Consider the following 23,153-nt stretch of genomic DNA (forward strand, 5'->3'; position numbering starts at 1 on the left):
GGGAGGGGTGGCTTCATGTCGTATGTCCGCTGCATGCATGACTTCGGTGGCTTCATGTCGTACTAGCAGCTGGGGCGCGCCCGTAGCGCACCGCCTGAGCGGTAGCTCGGTGGTGCCAGATGGGAAAGCGCCCCTTCAGCTAGTTTGTTCAGCTCTTGTTAGAACATACACGTGCCATATATCATCAACTATACGAACTTAACTACAAATTCATTTGAATAACTTCAAATATCACTGATGCAAAAGTCAAGTAGTATTACAATCTAAAAGTCAAGGCAAAAAATATTGGTTCCAATTGAAGCAACACCCACGCTTCCAAGAAGGCAAGATCATAAAGCAACACGTATGCAGCAGCTACCAACCTTTGCGCCATCGCACGCCTCCGCCTTGCCCCTGCCTTGAATATGAACACCGGCATTGGTGCCAGCGTCGCCTTGTCGAGCATCCCTCTACTGGTCCTCTTCCTCGTCGACCCGGCCGCCATGCCAAATCCATCGTCCATGATGCACATGTACATCGCGCAATCCTCCCCAACCTTGTTGCTGCCGCCACGCGCCCTACCTTGAATCTGGTCACTGGCATGGCTGCCAGTGACACCTTGTCAAGCCCCCTCCGCTGGTCCTCTTCCTCATCGGCCCGCATGCCGTGCCAGGTCCCATCCGGTGCACACCATCCCTCCCTCCATCGCACATACATGCAGTTGAGGTACAGACAAGGCACATCACCATGAACGCCGCCATGAGATCTAGTGTCTCGCCAGAGCTGCAGCAGGTGTACTGTCGCAGGTGAGCATGTCGATGAGATGACTAAGTCCACTACAACAGGTGTACCTTCCATCCGTTGATGTCGCTGCTACTGACAACTTGTTATCTGCATATGTCAGTCATCATCTTAATACCAAACAAGCAACGGAAAATGAAAAAAGGGCAACCTGGTGCATGTAGCTCCCGCTTGCGCAGGGTCCAGGAAAGGGTCCGACCACTTTGGGTCTATAGTACGCAGCCTTTCCCTACATTTCTGTAAGAGGCTGTTTCCAGGACTTGAACCCATGACCTCATGGTCACAAGGCAGCAGCTTTACCACTGCGCCAAAGCAACGGAAAATGAAATCTTAAGAAAATTAATTTGTGATTAATTCTAATGCATTGCTCAAACAGACATATGTATAAACGAAGTGGAAAGTAATGACAATTATGAGCTGAATATGTGGGCACCATGACACTTATTTTGAAAGTATGAACCAGAACATACCTACAAAATGTAAATGTGTTCCTTGGCATTGCACACTGACCAATGGAATTGCAAGTTCTCTTTCATATTCTCAATGCCTACTTTGCAAAGCATCAGACAGTTGTATTAGTGCCGACTCGAATTCTTTGTCGCGGTTAAATGATAAGTAGAGAGGAAGTTAACTTTGATTCATGACCATCGACCCTTCACTGGGCATGTGGACGGAGAGGAATCCTCCATGGTGCCATTCCTCCTATTGCTATGGGGAGGCAGCTGTAATGGAGCATTGCATCACTACCTCTTTCGATGGTCGCCTTTGCCTTGGGCGTTTCCTCGATCGGCACAGACTGTGAGCTCACTGTGGGTGCTTCCTCAAATGCTTTCATGTACAATGTTATGAGGTACTGCTCCATGTGCTTGATCTCCAGCTCCAGTGTGGCAACCTCCCTTGTCAGTTGGTTAGTTGGCTACCAAAGAATAAACATACTATACTATACATGTCCTGGTAAAAACAAGTGTCAGCTTGAGGACTGGGCTCTCATTGGATAGAGTAACTGGAGCAGAGTTAGGACCCAACGCTTTCTCCAGTGCACCGTGCACCGTTTGCTGTTGGTCAAGGTGCCTCTCCAGCTGCACAATCTACATCAGATCATCGTCATCCCATTAGACCAAAATGCTTGGTGCATCCAGAAACGAAAATGTTGTAACAATTCTTTCAAGATGCAGTCTCTGATTTCTTCTGCATGTGAGCTAGTAAGAATAGAAAAAAAAATAGTTCCTGTCTCTTTTCTCAGGGTGTCTTGCGTGTCACTCTTGGGATGGATTCCCTTGTTGGTTTCGTTCTGCAGACGAGAGTTTGAGTTTCTACCATTCTGGAAGACACCACATAAACAAAATAAAAAAAATCTCAAATCTACAAAGAAACAGTGGTATATGAAGCACAAGAAAAAGGTTAATGAAATGGGAAACTTACCGGCTTTGGGTGATTAGACGCTTTCTGCGAAGAAGGCTATGCATCCTTGCATTTTTCTCCTCTAAATCGCTGCCATTACTCAAAGCATAAATACATTTTTATACGCATTTATCAGCATCAATCAACATGAGAAAAAGATAATGTTTCCAACCTCTCGGAATGCTTGTGTCTTGATGGGGTATTGTAGGGGGGCTTCACTGGTTTGGCCAAGGATCTATGTCCTTTCTTCTCCAGTGCCTCCATCTCTCTCATTCTTGAAACCAACCAAGAAATGAATGAAATCATAATATGAAAACCATGGCAGGCACCAAAGTACAAGTGATCAAGAAGAAAACAAGCTCACGCTAAGACACAAGGAGAGAGAAATGCAACGAAGAATACAAAATAAATAAATAAGAACTCATACAATTTAGTTGGTGCAGTGTTCGGAATTAATTGAAGGCTCAAGCAATGAAGCAGAAGTAGGAGAAAGAGAGTTGAAGGCTCGAGCAATGAAGTGGGAGGAGTGGGAAAGAGAGGAAGAGGTAGCACCCACTTGCCTGAACAACCGCAAGGTTATACACATGCATGTTAACTAAAACGAGTTAACAATCCTAACCCCTAAGCTAGTAGGTTTTGCATATCTCGGTTTCAATTATCAATTTTCATCATTTCATATGGAAGCCACCAAGCTAGCCTGACATACTGGAGCTCTTTACTAAAAATGAATGTAAACAAAATCATGTGCACTCGTTACCACTCAAATGAATATTGACTTTTGCAGGGGCTTCCCTAAATGAATGTAAGCAAAATGAATCTTAAAAAATAGTTGTGCAAATTATAATAGCTCCAAGAGAGCAAACAATCAGTGCTTTGTCTATGGATTTAGATCCAGCAAAACCTACAACAACTATAAAAAGGAGGAATACAATAGCTCATCTTCTCTGAACACAAAACAACGACGGCGTCAGGTCATACCAGTTACTGAAGGAAGCTTCATAACATCATCAACTGGAGTAACATTGACTGAGATATGCCTCTGTTTGTGCTGCGGTATGCCCAAAACCTGGCTCTGAACCGAAGTTGATCCTCCATGGAGCCCTCGGAATCACATAGAGGAAAAATCTATAGTTGCCAGGCTTCGTCGATATCCTGGAAGAAGGAAGCACCCTTGTATGCAGTTTCAGCAGTGAACACATCTTCTCCTGAAGGAAGACAGTAATATCAGACGAAAATGTACTGTTTTTTTAATCAATGCCACACACATCTTCTCACCAGGTAAGTCACTTTAATGACCCCTCACATACATCACATTAATCGTTGTTTCTACAATTCTACAAGCACCAGAGAAGAGGGACACAAATGATCTCCAGACTCAAACTATTTGCCATCATCTTCTTTGTGTTACTGCAACTGCAAGCACACACCTGACTACCTAAGATCTCATTTCCTCCATTTTCGACATATACATTCTCAAATCAGGACCAAATCTGCACCATCATTAGATAGCTTGGTTAACTAATCTGAGCAGATCTTTGATAGAGTAAAACAAAAATGAATAATCTGAAAGCTAGCACAATTTACCCCGATGAAATATGCAGGGCATGGCACCCCTAAAGTCGCTGTCCTGGGCCAGGCCTGTCGTAAACCTGTTGCTTCGCTCCACCTCCACTTGGAGTAGTCGCTGCAGCTGGCAAGAGTGGCTCCTCCGCCGTCGCCGCAAGCGCCCAACCCGGATCGACGAGCCGAGAGGGGAGGGGGCAAGGGAGGGTGGAGGAGACGAACCGATCGGAAGGAAGGAGGAAGTGGAGACGGTGGCTCAGATGTACGGCTTGGCGTCTCTGGAACCCACGAACGGACGGCACGCCAGTCCCCCGCTGTGTGGTCCCTAGAGCCCCCGACGGCGCACGCGACACCGCGGTGGCTGCCCGAGCCCAGGCCTCCATACCAGCGGCGGCGCCGCGCGAACGGGAGGGTGCACGGCATCGGTGGCTGCCCGAGCTCTCACGGGGCGCTGGGCGAGATGGACGAATGGCGGCAGGATCCGGCCCTGGTGATCGATCTAGGCGAGGAAGAGGGGAGGAGCTTGTCGGTGGTGGGGAGCTGGTGAGGGAAGGAGAGAAGGGGTGGGGGCGCCAGCTGCAGGGGAGGCCGCAGATGGTGGCGGCGGCTACAGACGAGGGAGAGGGAGAGGGAGAGGAATCGGGCGACGAGGGAGGCTAAAGGCTGAGCGAACCCTTCCGCTTGTTTTTGTCCCTTCGACTGTTCGGTTTGTTGCCTAGTAGTCCGACGTGGATGGAGTGAACGATCGCCCATGACGCATACGTTAATGTTTTGGATGGCTCTCCCTTGCAGTGTGTTGTCCAAATTAGATCTTGGTTTACTTGTCTATATATCCACATATCCAAAGACCGACATAAAATATTTTCTTTCTATCTTTTGAGTTCTTTTTTCTTTCTTGCCATTTTTTGGGCAGTTCTTCTGATATAATGTTTCGAGGTAGCATATCCTACTGTTCCCGATAAAAAGTATGGCTCCTGTAATGAAGTAAAAGGACAAGAATATAGATAATGAAGATTTGTGTCGGGTCGTGAGAGGAAGAGGAACGTGCATGAAAAAAAGACGAAAAGGCGGGACATGGGAAGAACATTAAGAACGTGTGTTCCATTGAATCAGGAAATTCTATTTTCATATAGAATCTTTCAAGTTCATACTATTACGTAGGCGAATGCATCGTTCGTATGAGGATACATGCATGCGTTCAATCTTCACTATTCAAAATCCATTTCTTTTCCAAAAAGATTCGAAATCCATGTTGAATATATGAGCAAATTACTATGAGTTTTAATCCGAATAAACAGATGATAAATCATGACATCACAAGCAGAGATTAAACTAATCATGGGAACTAGCATAGTAGATGAACAGATCACATCTAGGACACATACTACAAACATGATTTTTACCACAATCTCGAACAAGAAGGATAGAATCACATACGGTGCAGTGGGGCCGACGTTGATGTTGTCGCCCATGTCGTTGAGGATAAGGTTGCCGAGGTCGGGGAAGAAGTCGTCGTTGACGAAGTCGTCGTTGCCAGCAGTCGCGCGAGTGCGCTCCCTAAAAACCTGACCGCCCCTCTCCCGTACAGGATTACGAGAGGCGGGGTTTCGGAGGCCTGTTGTCCCTTCTCGCGGTGCACGCCAAAAGAAGGAATGGAGAAGACTTGCGTGGTGGCGCAATGATCTGAAATGGTGGTGTGAAACCATATGATACGGCACGGTTAGGGTAGACGTCTGCCTGACTATATAGTGCGGGTAGGTCATGAGAGTAAACCCCACGTCCGAGGTCGCGATCCAAAAGAATTGGAAAAATGGTTCAATAATTAACCTGTCCGTTAATTATTAATTAATAACTCATTAATTTTTCCCGAGCAGCAAAAATATAGACAACGTGCATAGCTCTGTCCTCAGCTCGGCTCAATCCAGTAACCCGCAGCGCGGCGCGTCGTGCCGAGGCGTGGCATGGCGAGGTGAACGAGGAGGAGGAGCGCACGTGTATGTCTCTTCTTTTCATGTTCATATAAGTGGTAGAAGAGCTCACGTCATAAAGAAGTGCAAGTCTCATTCAACTTTCGTGGTGGGACTGAACTTTAGTCTCACTCACTTCACTTATAGATGTGCATGAATGAGCCAAGAGAATTTCAAAATTTTAGTTGAGGTTTGGGCCAAAGGCCTACTAGCAAAATTCCAACGCGTTCCACATATACACCATAGTGTTGCTAGCTGATAAACCAATACTCGATGCTGGATGGACTGATGTAGTACAAATGTTTAATTTCATATACAAGCTTACAAGTTTGTGGTATTACATAGGCAAATGGATCTTTTTTTTACAAGGATCCATGCTTTATTCAGAAAAGTAAATCCGTATATGCTGCATGGTGCTGATAAACTATACTCGATGATGCATGGACTTGACTGATGTAATAGTAGTGTTGTTCAAGAGCTGTCCATGAGTTAATTGCACAGAAGTACCACAATTCAGGCATCACATGCAGATTGGTACCACGATTGCTAATTTTTGCGTGTCAGTACCAACATTGGTCCAATTTTTTGCAAATTGGACTAAAACGCGTATTTATACGTATTGACGCCCGATCCGACAGGTCGGGCCCACCCGTCAGGTGCCACGCTGGTCAATCGGCGCGTGCCCGCGTGCTGACTAGGACGAGCCGGTGCGCTGCTGTCCTAACCGGCCCGGTCGCACCAGCTCCAGTCCGGCCGCACCATTCCCCTCCCCCTCCTCCTCCTCGCTCGAACCCTAGTCCATGGCGTCGGCGATTCCGCCAGTCTGCGGCGAGGGCGTCCACGGCGGCGGCGAGGGCGTCCACGGCGTCGGCGAGGGCGTCCACGGCGTCGGAGAGATGCCGTTCTGGCCTCCTAGCGGAACGGTTGGCGTCGACGGGGATGGCGGCGACGAGTCCAGCTCCGCGTACTCGACCGACGACGAGGAGTCGATGTTACTCACCATGGAGCAGCGGTTGCGGTTGGCGCATCAGTGGGTGGCGAACCCTAGCAGCAGCCATGAGTTGACGCATGGACTTGGCGGCGTGCTGTAAGTACCCTTGTCCTACTCCTCTGATTCATCCAATTGGGCATTTTTAGGGTTTGTTCATCTTCTGCTTTATCTAGTTGGGGATTAGGTTTTATCCAATTGAAGTGACTAGTAACATAGTGTATTGCACTCTCAATTTAGTTCAATTACTGTGGCTCTCCAAATTGTTCTGTACTGTCTGGTACTGTAATTTAAGTTGTTTTGTACTTTACTGTTGCTCTCCAAAATTTGCTTTTGTGCTAAATTAGTAAATAATAGACTTACAGGTTACTTTAAATTGTAATGTACTGTGCTGTTGCTCTCCAAATTAAGAGTAATTATAATGAATAAATGAAATTTAATCTTTTTCTGTAGTTTGGATGAAGACATTTGGCAAGTAAGGATCCATTTTGATGCAAGAGAACCATTGGAGATGAAGCTGTGTCGTTCAGATATTACTTATCTGAATTTGGTTGCAGTGATGGAAACCCAAGGATTTAATGCATATGATTGTTTGTTTCACATTGAAAATCCATCTTTAGGAGAGAAAGGGCTGGATTTGGTAGACAGTCATGCAGAATTACAGATGATAAAGAGGAAGATCCAGGACAAATTGGTGCTTAATTTGCTAGTCAGGGCTTGTCCATCCCCTGATACTGATTTTGAGAGGCAGCATTTTGAAAAGCCAGACTTGTCCACTGTGGTGTACCAAGAGCCTGTTGTTTATGATCTGAGTGAGCCTCCTATCTTAGCTGTTAATCAGGAAGGAGTAGTCTTTGAGAGTCAATGTAGCACACATCACCCTGTTGCTCCTGCTGGTGTTTGCACACAAGAAAGCAGAAATGCAACTAACAAGTTGAAAGCAGTTTTGGAAGAAGAAGAAGAGGGATATCAAGGATTTGAGGCTTATGAGGATAGTGATTCCTCTGATGAGGATGGTCAAATTGGAAGTTACCCTAATTACATGGTTGATGAAGAAGATGTAGAGGTGGAAGAGGGAAAGAGGCAGAGAGAGCTAGAAGTACAAGAGGAAGAATCAGATGATGATCAATCAGAAGAGGAAGAAATGCTGCATTATGAGGGTGACACTGAAGTTGAGGACCCATTTGAGGTAGAGGAAGATAGGACTTTTGAACAAGAAGAAGAAACTATAGTTGAACCTGTAAAGAAGAAGCAGAAGCTGCAAGTTAGAAGAGGCCCAACCACTAGGTCACATTGTAGTGAGCTACCAGAGGTTGAACCTGATTTCAGACCATCATCAGATGAAGAAGAGGGGGGGTTGTTGAGGGAGAGTGATGATGATGGTTTTCAACCACTCTCTTTTGTCCTACAAAAGAAAAGGAAGAGTAGGGCAAAGAAAAGGCCTCCTAGGAAGTGGTACAATGAGAAAATGGAGCAACCACATGAGCAACTGTGTATGAAGTTGTGTTTTAGGGATCAGCATCAATTCAGAGAAGCTTTGTTGAATTTGCACATCACCCAGGCCAGGAATTTCAGGTATCACAGGAATTCAGATCAGAGGATAATTGTTGAGTGTACAGATAAAAAATGCCAGTTCTTAATGGTGGCAGCAGTTATAAAAGGGGAGAAAACATTTGTAATTAAGAAGATGAGACTAAAGCACACTTGCCCTAGTACCACTGAGACCACCAGGGTTAGTGCTAAGTGGCTAGCACAGAAATATGAGCATCTCTTTAGATCTGATATAACTACTGGTATTCAGACTATAATTGATGCATGCAATGAAAAATATGGTGTAGATGTGCCCAAGTGCATGGCATATAGGGCAAAGAACATAGCTATTGATGCTGTGTTAGGAGATCACAGGAAGCAATATCCTAGGCTTAAAGACTATGCTCAGACTGTCATGGACACAAACCCTGGGAGTAGAGTAATAGTCACTACTGTTACTCCAGTACCTAATGCCAAAATACCCCACCCAGGCCCAAGATTCCATGCCATGTTTTTTTGCCTTAATGGAGCAAGGGAGGGGTTTCTCAATGGGTGTAGGCCTTTCATTGGTTAGTTCTTGAACCTTGTGTGAACCATTTACATATTGTAGAGTACTCCATATTGTATCTCACTTGGAAATGTTGATTATGCAGGTGTTGATGGATGCTTCATTAAGCTCACTACAGGTGCTCAACTACTTGCTGCCACTGGTAGAGATGGCAACAACAACATATATCCACTGGCATTTGGCATAGTTGGTCAAGAGGACACTCAGAGTTGGTGTTGGTTTCTACACCAACTGAAAATATGCCTAGGGGGAGAAGTGGGCAAGTTTGGAACTTATACTATAATGTCAGATAGACAAAAGGTATGTGTTTGCATATTTCATTCTGTTTTGAACAAGTGTTTGCATTAGCTTAGATTTTTAAATTGTTTGTAGCTTAGACTTGTTAAATTGTTTGTGTCAGGGGTTATTGAATGCAGTGAATGTTGTGTTTCCAAGTTGCAACCAAAGATTCTGCCTTAGACATTTATATGCAAATTTCCAAAATGCTGGGTTTAGGGGTGAAGATCTTAAGAAGTGCATGGATAATGCTAGCTATGCCTACAATGAACACAAATTTAATATTGCAATGAATGATCTTAGAGCTGAAAGTGAGGAAGCTTGGGAGTGGCTTACTGCAATACCAAAAAAAACATGGGCAAGGCATGCATTTGACACAAACTGCAAGACTGACTTGGTAGTGAACAACTTGTCAGAGGTGTTCAACAAGTACATTCTAGATGTTAGGAGAAAACCTATAAGGACAATGTGTGATGGGATAAAAGATAAGCAGATGGTGAGGTGGCACATGAAGAGAGAGAGTGTAAAGGAAGCAAGATGGGAGATAACACCTCATTACAGTGAGAAGCTAGAGATTGAGAAGGAGAGGGCCAGATACTGCAAGCCAATACAGGCAGGGGTCAACTTATGGCAAGTTACAAGTGGGCAGCAAACACATGCTGTCAACCTGGAACTTGAGACTTGTGGATGCAGGAAGTGGGACCTTAGTGGCATACCTTGCAACCATGCCATCTCTGCAATAAACAAGGCTAAAAGGAAACCAGAGGATTATGTCAGCAAATTCTTCAAGAAAGATTTTTATGCTGCAGCTTATGAACCAATGATCTTTCCTGTGCCCGGTGAGCATGATTGGACAAGGACCCCTGGTCCAGACATAGAACCACCTGCATTCAAAATCAAGAGAGGAAGAAGGAAAGAAAAGAGGATCAAGGGCAAATTTGAAGTACCAAAGCCAAAAGAAACTTCAAGAATGGGGACCATAACATGTGGCAATTGTGGTCTCCAAGGGCATAGGTACACAAACTGTCTTAAACAGTTGAAGCCTGAGCTAGCTTTGAGGAAGAATAAGCATGTGGTAATAATTTTTCACCTTCAAATATACTAATGTTTTCTTTCTTGTACATTTCTTTCTAGCATTATTAACTGTTTCCTTTTCTTTGCAAGGCTAATCCAAGTACCTCACAGCCAAGAGCTGCTGGTCCTTCTACTGCACCAACAACAAGACAACCAAGACCTGCTGCTTCTGCTCCTACACCACCATCATCTGCAAGAAGAGGAGCTGGCAGAGGAGCTGCCAGAGGAGCTGGTGCTACTTCTACTACAACACCACCATCTGGCAGAGGAAGAGGAGCTGGCAGAGGAAGAGGAGCTGCTACTTCTACTACAACACCACCATCTGGAAGAGGAAGAGGAGCTGGCAGAGGAAGAGGAGCTGCTACTTCTACTACACCACCACCATCTGGAAGAGGAGCTGGCAGAGGCAGAGGAAGAGCTGGAAGAGGTGCTCCAATGCCATTCATTGCCCCAAGGCAATATGCTGACATTCCTACTGATGGCACACACACTGGATGGATGTCCTACTTCGCTGCTAGCATGGGAGGTGGAGGAGCCATGTAATGTCAAATATTGTGGTGTTATTTTGGTTAAACTTGATGCTTGAGGTGGAGTACTGGTGGAGTACTCTAGTAATATTGAACTTGATGCTTGTAATGTTGAACTGGATGGATATGTGGTTGAACTTTAGGTGATTATCTGAATGTTGAACTTTAGTTGGTTATCTGAACTTGCTACTGGATGCTGGTAATGAGAGTTGATTGTGACAAATCAGTACCACATTTGCAGATTATTGTGACAAATCAGTACCAATTCTGCCGCTAGCTGTTGCATGTCAGTACCAATATTGGGGCATCACATAACATGCAGTACCACATTTGGGGATTCTGACATGTGGGCCATCCACCTTTCCTACTATTAAAGTGTGACAGCACAAGATCTCACAGCAGTGTGGGGACGAAACTAGGGTTCATCCGCGCAGCCAAGGACAAATCTCAGAGGCGAGGCGCTGACTGGGGCCGGCGGCGGAGAGATGTCGTGGTCGTCCAGTGCCGGGTCCGCTCCCGGATTTCGTCGAGCTGCAGGAAGGAGGGGGGAGGAGTCGCGCTCGCCGGTGCGCTACCGCGAGAACCCAATGGCATACGAGCCTCCGGTGATGTGCCACTGTTCAACTCCGAGGAAGGCGCCAAGATGGATCTCCTGGAGCAGGCAGAACCCTGGTAGGAGGTACTACAGCTGCGTGGATGCTATGGTGAGTGCTGTTTTTTCCCTAATTTTCTTCCTCTTTCTTCTGTGCAATAATTTTTGGCAGCATGGTGAATTTGCTTGTGTATCTTAATAGCACGGTGGCTGTGGATTTGTGCAATGGCATGATGATCCATTGCCCACATTCTGGAGTGAGCTCATTGGGGATCTGCGTGATGAAGTATGGAGGCTTAAAGGTGCAACTGTTGCTAGATCTGAAGATCAATTTCCAATCCTGACTCCAAGTGAAGATGATGGCACAAGGGAGGCCATGTTTCTGTCTCTGCAAACTCAACTCAGAGAGAAGAATGCAGAGATTGCAGGGATTAGGGCCAAATTTCACAATGTGTTGTTTCTTTTCACTATATTTGTGCTTGGCTTAGTTGCAGGCAAGATATTAAGTTAGTTAGTTGCTTCAGTTGTAGCCAAGTTGTAATGGATCAAGTTGTAATGGATCAAGTTGTAATGGATCAGTGAAGTTATCTTCTGATGCAATGAGATTTAGTGAGTCTTGTTCCTCTTTTATTGCAATGTACTGTCTGGTTTGCTGCAACATTGTCATAATGTACAATCTACATAATCAGCATAACCATAGCAATACATAACCATACATAATAAGAAACTGATCCATACATAGCAATACATAACCATTGTTCACAATACATAGAGGAGTTCCACTTCAAATGCATAGTTCATCCTTTTCTCACAAAAGGATGAATAGCATAACTACTACATACATACACAGCCATAGTTCACCATTAGTACAAGCATACAGTACACAACATTAGTTCCTAGATGCTAGGTCATTACACAACCATCATTCCCAAAAGGTCAGCAATGCCACTAATCTCATTTCATCTTCTTCACTTCTCCAAGATGGCTTGAATCCCCCTGAACTTCTCCTTCAACTTTTCATTCTGAAACTCTAACTGCCACTTCTCTTCAATATGCTTTTTATTTCCCTTAAGCAGATCAGCAACCTGAAGCTTCAACTCTAGCTTCTCTTGGGTGAGCTTCTCCTGACACTTAGTTAGCTCTGCATTCTTCAGCTCCAAATTCATACTAGCTTCAGTAAGCACTTGCTTCTCTTTCATTTTGTTCAACTTCAAGTTTTGAATGACTGTTGCTTGAGCTCTTGTCAGGTTGAGCAGCACCTCATACTTCTGAGTAAGTTGTTGGGTCTCTGCATCTTTCTTTGCCATCTTTGCCTTCATATCATCAGTCAGTTCTTTTCTTACCTCCTGCTGATATATAATGGCAGACTGCAGATGCCTGAAATCCACCACCTTATCTTCCTGGAAGTTCATCAGCTCATGCACATCTTGGACTAGCTTGTCATAGTTGGCCTCCAGCTTGTTCTTCTCTTCTGTCAGATGGTGGATAGTGAAAGAATTCTCAAGATTGTCATTCACCCTAGCACTTTTGGCATCTTCAACCATTGCCCATAGCTTCAACAATGCATTCTGCATTGTTGGGGGCCACTGGTGATCAACCCATTCAACAAAGCCACAATTGCTACCTTCCTGCAAAAACAATAACAACAACAAAACAGTTCATACAGCAAGTAATTACACAAAATCACTGCAGTTGCCAAAAAGAATGTCTAAATTTAGCATCAGACCACTAAATTTAACAAGAGGAGCAACCACTTGAGTAGCTGACTGACTAGGTTCAGCCATTGTTCTAATGCAAAATATACTCATGCTTCACCTAAATACGCTACTCTAACCACTATGAATCAAAATGTTGACACCAAGCAGAGTACTCCAGCAAACAGAGTTCAATATGGCACTGACCAAGTAAGAAAAAAAATCAGTATGCCTACAATCCTACAATACATACCGACTGTGCACATGCTAAAAACCTCCTGCCTGTGTCTGTTCCTTCAAAGGCAACAAGCCTCTCAGATGCCATGCCGTGCTTCTCACATGGACACATCACATCCAGCTCAAGCCCCTTGTAATCTGGATCTTCAATGGTGAAAGGAACCTGCAGAAGCTCGCACAAAGACAATGGCCAAATCAAAACCTAGCGAAATCAACCAAATCAAGAAATCCCAAATATGAAACCCTAACCCTAACCCTGTACTGACCTCGTTCAGACCGTCTGTGGAGGAAGAATGCATGTACGGGGGGCTAGAATGGTCGTCGCTGCTTTCGTCCTCCAAAACCATGGCGACGGCGGGGCGGTGCGGCGGCCGGCCGGCTGTCGGGACGCGGTCGGCGGCGATGGAGGAAACGAGCGAGGAGGAGGAGGGGGAGGGGAATGGTGCGGCCGGACTGGAGCTGGTGCGACCGGGCCGGTTAGGACAACAGCGCACCGGCTCGTCCTAGTCAGCACGCGGGCACGCGCCGATTGGCCAGCGTGGCACCTGACGGGTGGGCCCGACCTGTCGGATCGGGCGTCAATACGTATAAATACGCGTTTTAGTCCAATTTGCAAAAATTTGGACCAATGTTGGTACTGACACGCAAAAATTAGCAATCGTGGTACCAATCTGCATGTGATGCCTGAATTGTGGTACTTCTGTGCAATTAACTCGCTGTCCATGGTCGGGTAGTAGGCGTAGGTGGCCATGCCACAGTTGCCGCCGGTCCCGCGCGTGAGGCGCATGTAGCCCCCCTCGCCCCACCCCGTTCCCCACTGGTTCTTCACCATCCAGTACGCCTGCCCGCCGCTGTCAGTCCCGTAGCCCACCACCGTCACGCCGTGGTTCAGGTTCTGTCCATACGACGAGCTGCCGGTGTACACGCCCCTCATATAGTGCTGGAAGTCACTGTCAGCCTCCATGGGCACGGCCACCGGCTGTCTGGCCGCGAGCTCCTGCAAGGTGCCCTCGTCGCCGTGAAGTTCCACCATTCGGGGAACGCTGACGGAGGCTGCCGAATTTGGGCTGACGCCGCTGCCGCGGCACGCGCCCTGCTGGCCGGTATATGCGTAGGCTGCCTCTGGCTGAAGGCCGCCGCTCGAGGCGACGTAGCTTAGGGCGGCGTTGATGTCGCCGCCGTTGCAGGAGTTGGCACCGGCCGTGCAGTCGAGCACCTGCTGCTCTGACATGGAGATGAGGTTGCCAGTGGCGATCTTTACCAGCCCCTCCGTCGCTGCTACCCGAGGTGCTTCTCCGCGAACTCTTCGCTGGTGAGGTCGGAGAACTGATTGAGCCCGAGCGTGTATGTCCGGTTGCCCGCCCGATTGACAGCGTCCACGTGCCGCGCGTTGGCCGCGAACACCTCCTGCCGGCGTAATTTCTCGGCAGCGTCCGTGTACTCGCGCCCGAACTTGGCCATCCACCGCTCGTGCCGGGCGGCCAGCATGTCCCCTCGGGCCGCGGCAGCGCTGACAAAGGCGGAGGCGGCCACGAGCACGAGCAGAAGCGCATGCAGTGTGCCATCGAGGCGGCGCGAGCTGTGAGTCAGCCCCTTCTCCTAGATCTGGGTCGCATCGGCGTGGCAACTCGCCTCCGGCGACGGCGTGGTGGTGGGCGGAGGCGGCGGAGTTGCTGGCGACATGGGAGTCCGGGTGGTGCGGGTCGTTGGGCGCGTTCGCGTGGTCACGGCGGCCATGGTTTCGGTGGCCGGCGGCTCGCCGATCTGGCGGTGGCGGAACGTGGCCGGTGGCGGCGACGACGTTCGGCCTGGATCCCGGGCGGCAGGTGAAGCTCGGGCTGCCCGCGCCGACATAGCGTGGTGATGTCCCTGTCCAAGGCGAATCTGCATCGGTGATCTGGTGGCTTAGTCTCGGGATTGGTTCGGATTAGAGACGGTGACGAGCGCGCGTGATCCCTCTCGACGGCTCTCACAGTTTGGAGAGGTGGGGCGGCAACCCTCCTCCTAGGCTCCAGTGGTGGCACCAACAGACAGTAGCCGGTGTGCCAAGTGCTCCAACGGTGGCAGTGCTGTTGTGGATGGTCGCGGGATCTAGGCAGCTAGATCTGGGGCTTTGAAGGCGGCCGAGATGATGCATAGGTTGTCGGCTAGATTGTTTGGGACAGATCCGGGTGAAAACCTAGTCTTCGGCCGGTGGCCGGAGCCGGTGATCGCGACGCCCATGCATCGTTTCCTTCTTGACGACATCATCGAGGTGAAGCTCCTAGCTCCTCCCGATACCTCGGGGGAAACCCTTGATCAATTGATCGAATGAGGGCGGCGCTCTCGTGTCGTTCCCTCCTTGGGGGCGTCATTCTTGGAGGTGTGCATTGGATCGAGGGACTAGTGGATGGTTTTACTGTTTACTAGTGGAGCGGCGTTTCTTGTTCGCATAGGGGATGTGGAGTGGCGTGGCGCAGCAGGGTCTCGGCAACGGATGTGTGATGATGGAGCGCGAGTAGGAAGGTGGCGTTGTCTGACGTCGTGGTGGCGTCGACTGCAGGCCTGACATTTGATGTGTCGGTACATGCTCAGAAGATGGATCGGTGAAAGATGACGGTGGCAGCCTCTGAGAGGGCGCCGAACCGATGAGTGCCCCAGATAGTTGGGGCCTCAGATTTTAGATGTTAGGCATTGGTGCGAGGTCTGTTTGGTATTTGGCCCGCATTCTCGGCACCCCCTTCATCAGTTAGATAGGATTAGTGACAGATGTTGCGAAGACGGTGGCTTCAGACTTATTGATGTATTTCTTTGTAAGGTCTTTGTGAATAATCAATAAAATGGCTGCATGCATCTTTCAGATGCAGAGGCCGGGGGTCATCCTCCTTTTCTAAAAAAACGTATCCTTAGAATGCGGACTTCATTTTTTTCCCTATAAGCTAAAGACCAGACATATAACATGAATACAAAGGTAAACAATTTTTTTTTGTTTGAACAGAGTACAACGCTGTTGTCACATACACTCATCTCTATGAAAGCACGCACACACAACATACCCCTATAATCACCAAAAGCACCTTCGTAGTGGACGGGGACGTCCCTTCCCACTGAACGAACATCGCCAAAAAGTCTGAAATAAATATAGAATGGTTCCACCACAAGAAACATAACAATCTGAGCTACACTCAATTTGCAAGGTAGAATGATTTTGGAAAATCTATACCAGACATGACAGATGAATGAATTTACTTTTTATCAACACAAGGACTTAGTTTATCTTTTATCTGTATATAAGACTACCGAACAACATAAAACCTAAAGACATGACAGACGAGTGGATTTTGGAAAACATATAGCAGAATTGCTATAAACTTTCATATATAGTTACTGTGACTACTATCGTAATTTGCTTATATTTATGTAGGGCAGCTAAACTACTCCATAGCAAAGAATAAGTTAGCGTAGGCTCTGGCCGATCGATAAGATGAGCTTCTACACGCTAATTAGCCCGAAACACCTGATCTGCGCTCCTCCATGAAAAAAAGCATCATAACGAGTTCCGACCAGATAAATCTGGCAACCCACCTGGTCTACGCGCTAATTCCTACCATCAGTAGTCAGCCTTTAGAAATCAGCAATGAACTTACCATTACTATAATTTCCATGGAACTAGTAAGCGTGCACGTGCACGCACGTCTTGACTAATATTATAATCATATGCGAAAATCCAGTTTTGTATGTTAAGAGTATTCAACGTGCACCAGGGAATTATTCCAAATAGACATTAAGATTTACAAATTGAACTACTAGAAAATCAAACATTAACCTGATCTAACACATTGCTCCCTCCAATTCTTCAAGTTCCTCCTCTGGTTAATTATGCAAGGGTTTTTTTGTGCAATAGTATAGATGATAAGTGATTCCGATAAAACAATGGAATGCAAAATTGTAAGAAATCTTAAAATTTACCTTGTTGAAATTAGGAGAAGCTCCAAGAAGAGCTGGCAAAGCATCCTGACTCTTTTTTCATATTTTCAGTCAACTGTTAATTCCACCCATAGTCTTTTCAATGCACCAATATTCCAACAATAGACATGCTTTTTTACAAAGGTGGATTTTATGCCTCATAATGAAGCATCAAGAGGATACAAGTATAATTAGCACATACTCAGCATCTGCATAGTTAGGATGCACAAAACCAACTCACATGCGCACACACAAAAACACGCCGGCAAATAGCAGTCATATAAGACCGAAGCTATGCGTAGGCAAAAATAAAAAATAAAACCCCAAAAAATAGATATGCGATCGCAAACTACAACAATGATCATATCCACGCCAACCATCTCATGACGCCACATGGACAACGAGGTTCTTAAACAACAACGCCTTCAAGAAGGGAGTGACGCTCAAGCACCGTTGTCACCAGATCCAACCAACAAGCCAAGAATCTAGGTTTGCACCCTAAAGAATTAGTCCAAACATATCCAACAATGCCTTCAACAAGATAACAACGTAAAAAAAACATTGCCATTGCTAGGTATGACCACCTTGGGCCAGACCTAGGCTCTTCACCCCGAAGCTTGAGATCGGATGCACAAGTATCGCCACCATCTAGGTCACTCATGTGTTGTCACCACCACTTCTCCGCAATCCCGGCAGTTACATGAGATGTGCAACCGAAGCCGCTACACAACCATGCATCCCTCTGCGTCAAGTGGTCGTCCTTGGTCTGCATCTCACCCTGAAGGATGACAGACACCCAACAATATGCATGTATCAATCAAAATATCTAATTTGCAAGGCTGAAAAGCTATATGTGGTGCATCTGCAAGACCATGAGAAGAGTAATGGTATACCTGCAAACGAAATTGGAGATTACACTCAACAAAGCATAAAATAAAGTAAGTCGTGCTGGCGAGAAAAGGTCCACCTACAGTGAGATGGCTCATACATCCATAAGAATACATGGTGTCGGTTTTGATCAACTCTTTGTTCCATCCAAGTCCACACTGTCATCCTAAAAGCAGCAAGGATATCATATATATCAAGATGTATCACGAGTATATCAAACTTACTTGCAAGATATCTTCTTTTAGCTTGGTATGAACAATAATAAAGAATGGAAACAACGCTTGATGATAATTTTAGTATCCCGATTACTTCCAAACAGTCAATTAAGAACTGTGACACCTAATGACCAAGTATTTGTAAGAAACATCCATAATTATTTTATCATACAGTAAAATAGCAATGGAGACAACACCTAATGAGTAACGACCAATGGTTGTTTCAAAACATCTTGCAGCAGAACGAATCATCAAGACATCAACCACTAACCAAGGGTCTGAAGCCGCCCGCTAATTTTCTCCTACCTCTTATGCAGCACGATTCAATTCAAACAAACGTTATGTTCAAATCCACCGAAATCCCAAGGGAAATGCAAAACATTTGAGTGTATATGATAGAAAAAAAATGCAGTTTCAGCGGTGAAACTACCTTTGCAGGCTTGACGGGTCTTTGTGCGGGCCGGATAACTTACTTCATAGTGCATCACTATACACCAACGAGCAATTAAGAAAAATTGAGGTACAATAAACACTTGAAAATTTCACAAAACACCTTTTTTTTACCTGGATATGGTTCCATCATGTTTCAAGATTGTTATGGGATTCACCGTTGACGAAGGACCCAAGCGTCCACCGGCTGTACGCACCGCTGTTGACGTGCACCTGCAAGATGGAATCATGAAATACATGAAGATGCCCAAACAACCAGTTTCTCACCACATGGTGTCATAGTTGCGAATACCATATAGAAATAGATCAATGTGGAAGTACAAGCATACTGAAAACCTTGAGAAGTTCTAGTTGTGTTGCTGTATAATAAAAATCTTCAATAATTTTGCAATAAAAATTAATCTAGTGACTACTGCCCATATGTATTTCTATATGGTACGGGTAATAATTGAACATATTACATGCTGGTGTAGTATTGTACAAATAAAAAATTACATGGCTGCCTAACTCCTGTCTCTGGACAAATTGAAACCGAGGTTGCCGCATGCCTGCAGCCTCGAGACTCCACTGAATCAAAGTAGCTTGAAGGATAGGAGGAGCTTCCGGGTGTAGACAAATTCAGATTTGTGCCGAAAATATTGACATTTGTCTAAATCAGAGATTCACGGCAAGTGAGCAACCATGGGGGATTGGGGGATCAGGGTATGGGGGATAGGAGTACGTCTCTCGGAAGAAGACAATGGGCTCAGCAGCAGCGTGCCTGAGCAAACTGGGCGGCTCCAGCAGTCCGGCTAAGAGGGGAGGCTCGGGCGCTCGGCACGCTGCTGGCCGGTGGTGCGCATGTGCGGACAGCAGCAGGCCAGTCGAGCAGAGGCAGACCACGGCACCGGAGCGCCCGAGCGGACTGGGCGGCTCCAACAGTCCAGCTATTGGGGACCGCTTGGCGCGCTGTTGCGCGCCTCCACGGACAGCAGCTGGCCGGGCGTGCAGAGGTAGCCCACGGCACCGGTGAGGAGAGCTCGCGTTCGCCGGCCTGGAATCCGTCCGCAAGGAGCAAGGGAAGGCAGGAGCGGCGGCTAGGGTTCTCCCACGAGCCAAGCACGGAGACGATGCGGGTCGTGAGTTGGAGAGCGCTTTTCCCCCTCTGGTTTAGCATGATTTTTGCGTTTAGGAAGCGTTATATGCGGGCGCAGCGTGGAATATTCCTCTGCGGGAGAAGCGCGGTCAGCCATAGTAAATTGCTAATTGCACACTTGACACGGAATTAAATTAATCTTAACCATTAGTGCGTCTAATCTAACGGTGCTAATCAAGCTGTGTACATCTGCTCTGTGGTTTTAAGAAAGAATTAGTTTGATTGTTTAATAATAAATATAGAATAATAATCAGAAGGATCAGTTATTAGAAGGATACACTATACTGATACATGGTAATTACACTCTGGATAAACGATAAACCAATTATCAGAAGGTTCGCTTACTATGTGTTTCAATATTTTAACATTACCTTGTGTTCCTTCATTTTACTTGACCATATATTGTTTTACTATTGCATATGGAGGTATTACCATTGTTACTATACTTTCAATGGGTTGTACTATAATAGAGGTATATATGACACTGTTTTGAAACCAAAGGCAAATTTCTTGTATACCTCTAGGATCTGGTGGGGATTGCTGGAATTTAATATATTTGAGCTAGCCCAATAGCAATTTCAGTAATTCTTAATAAATCTTAGAGGCCCACTCAGCCCATTCGTGTAAGGCAAGAGGTAGAACCAAAGTTCAGTCTCACATTGCTAGTTTGGTAGGAGTTGGACCTCCTTATAAGTGAGGTTGTTTCCCCACATGTATGAGCATGATAACAAGAGGGACATTCATGCACGCTCCTCCTCCGCCGCCCGCCGCGCCACGCCGCGCCACGGGTTGCGGGAATGAGCCGAGCCGATGTTCGCTTTGCCTCCCTCTTTTGTATGTGGTCTGGATTACATGTTTGACTTGTGTTTTTCTCGGACATTCGATTAGTTTTTTTTTAGATGACATTCTCTTAACATTTTGTGATAGATACAACAATGTAAAGCAACAAAATGTGCACCGCTAACTCCTAAAAATGCTACATACCTTTGTATGACTGTCCTAACTTTCTTGCATTTTCATGCCGCTCAGCCATAATTTTCTTCGGGCACGCATACACAAAGATAAGCTTTAATTGTTAGTTTTCGAATTGGACTCCGTCTGTATTGCAATCTAAGACCTTTTTTTGGTCTAGATTTAGACAAAAATGTCTTATATGTTGACATGGAGGAAGTACTACGCAATAAGCTTAACCAATAGTCGCCCTCCCACGTCGCCCTCCCGCTAGGGCGGCTCGAGTGAAAACCCTAGCCGCCGCCGCCGGGCACGTCCATCCTCCCTCCCCTCCGCCACCGCTAGAGGAGGTCGCCGGGCAAAGCCCCAGACGACTGATGGCTGTGGCGGAGGCTCTTTCCCCTCCCGCGCCAGATCAGGTGAGGCGGGTCATCCATGGCGCCGGGGCGCTCTCCCCTGATCTGTGTCGCGGTGGCGCGTTAGGTGACAACGCAAGGCGGCGGCGTGGTGCTAGGCAGCGGAGGCGGAGTTGCGGCTCCGAGGAAGATCTGGTGGCGCCGGCCGTTCTATGGGCTCGCGGGCATGGCGGCCTTGGTCGCGGTGGCCGGCGGCTTGGCCTATCGGCGGCGGCTGGATCCCGGGGCGGCGGCCCTGGAAGGTGGCGGCGGGTGAAGCTCGGGATTACCTTGACGGCATGGCGTGGTGCTGTCCCTATCCAAGGCTGATCTGCATCGCCGATCTCGTGGTTTTGCCGCGGATTGTTCAGATCAGAACGGTGATGAGCGCGCGGGATCGATCTCGGCGGCTCTTGCGGTTTGGCGAGGTGGAGTGGGAGTCCTCCTCCCAGGCTCCAGTGGTGGCGCATTCAGGCAGTGGCCGGTGTGCCAGGGCTCCTACGGTGGCACTGCTGTTGCGGTTGGTCGTCGGATCTAGGCGGCTAGATCTGGGGCTTTGAAGGCGGTCGAGACATGTTGGGGAACGTAGTAATTTCAAAAAAATTCCTACGCACACGCAAGATCATGGTGATGCATAGCAATGAGAGGGGAGAGTGTATCTTCATACCCTTGAAGATCGCTAAGTGGAAGCGTTTATCAACGCAGTTGATGTAGTCGTACACCTTCATGATCCGTCCCGATCAAGTACCGAACGTACGGCACCTCCGCGTTCAGCACGCGTTCAGCTCGATGACGTCCTCGCCTTCTCAATCCAGCAAGACGGGCGAAGTAGTATATGAGTTCCGACAGCACGACGGCGTGGTGACGGTGTTGGTGAAGAACAAACTCCGCAGGGCTTCGCATAAGCACTACGAAAACTATGACGGAGGATAAACTAGAGGGAACGGGGTTGCCGGCACACGGCTTGGTGTTTCTTGATGTGTCTTTGGTGCTAGCCATGCCCCTCTATTTATATGTTGAGCCTTGGGGTCGAAACTTGGAGTAAAAGCCTCCACAAAGTCGGTTTCACCCGAAAGGCAAGAGTCCTTCTCTGACTCCAGGGCCAGACGCCAGGGTTCCCGGCGTTTGGACCCAGACGCCAGGGACCCTGGCGTCTGGCCCCTGGACTCCACCAAACTTCCTTTTGCGCTTTCCAAAAACCTTGTGGGCTTTTCCCTTTGGCCCAAATAAAGTGTTCTCGTACCCAAACATTTCGGCAAACATCCGGAACCCCTTCCAGTGAATTCTGGAACTCTTCCGGAGACCAAACACTATTATCCCATATATCAATCTTTATCTCCGGACCATTCCGGAGTTCCTCGTCATGTCCATGATCATATCCGGGACTCCGAACAACATTGGGTCACCAACATACATAACTCATATAATACTATATCGTCAACGAACGTTAAGCGTGCGGACCCTACGGGTTCAAGAACTATGTAGACATGACCGAGACACTTCTCTGGTCAATAACCAATAGCGGAACCCGGATGCCCATATTGGCTCCTACATATTCTACGAACATCTTTATTGGTCGAACTGCACAACAACATACGGTGTTACCTTTGTCATCGGTATGTTACTTGCCAGAGATTCGATCGTCGGTATCTCAATACCTAGTTCAATCTCATTACCGGCAAGTCTCTTTACTCGTTATGTAATGCATCATCCCGCAACTCGTTTGCTGTGATGGTGAAAAAAAGGTTAAAGGCTTATCATGGCAATTTGGGAGGCTTAATAAACAAGTGGTGGGTAGCGCGACATAGCGATAGCATCGAGACAACTAGCATAGCAATGATAGTAGTGAGATCCAAGGTGATGGTCATCTTGCCTGAAATCCCACTAGGAAGAAGACCGAATCCATGAAGTAGACGAACCCACGTAGTCGAGCGTGTCTTCACAATCGCAATGTTACCGAAACTATCAAGAAGAAGG

At 47.0% G+C, this 23,153-nt stretch overlaps 2 long non-coding RNA genes and 1 pseudogene across 11 annotated transcripts; all 3 read right to left on the reverse strand.

The window, feature by feature from the left end:
- Window positions 1–189: 189 nt before the first annotated feature.
- LOC119365358 lies at window positions 190–4,404 on the reverse strand. 10 transcript variants are annotated; one of them, XR_005175480.1, is made up of 9 exons: window positions 3,766–4,404; window positions 3,457–3,671; window positions 3,160–3,386; window positions 2,354–2,455; window positions 2,203–2,271; window positions 1,413–2,101; window positions 1,251–1,327; window positions 831–870; window positions 190–762 (listed from the first exon to the last, which is right to left on the reverse strand). It is a non-coding gene; the product is annotated as an uncharacterized LOC119365358 (long non-coding RNA). The 10 variants fall into 10 exon arrangements; XR_005175477.1 differs by having other exon boundaries at window positions 190–870; window positions 1,251–2,101; window positions 3,457–3,515; window positions 3,609–3,671; XR_005175475.1 differs by having other exon boundaries at window positions 190–870; window positions 1,251–1,731; window positions 1,807–2,101.
- Window positions 4,405–12,094: 7,690 nt separating this feature from the next.
- Window positions 12,095–15,051, reverse strand: LOC119361084 (annotated as a pseudogene).
- Window positions 15,052–17,463: 2,412 nt separating this feature from the next.
- On the reverse strand, window positions 17,464–19,483 carry LOC119368186. Its single transcript, XR_005176559.1, has 5 exons — window positions 19,191–19,483; window positions 18,810–18,908; window positions 18,676–18,732; window positions 18,036–18,196; window positions 17,464–17,920 (listed from the first exon to the last, which is right to left on the reverse strand). It is a non-coding gene; the product is annotated as an uncharacterized LOC119368186 (long non-coding RNA).
- Window positions 19,484–23,153: the final 3,670 nt, after the last annotated feature.

Source organism: Triticum dicoccoides, chromosome 2B, assembly GCF_002162155.2.
Source record: "Triticum dicoccoides isolate Atlit2015 ecotype Zavitan chromosome 2B, WEW_v2.0, whole genome shotgun sequence".
NCBI lineage: Eukaryota > Viridiplantae > Streptophyta > Magnoliopsida > Poales > Poaceae > Triticum > Triticum dicoccoides.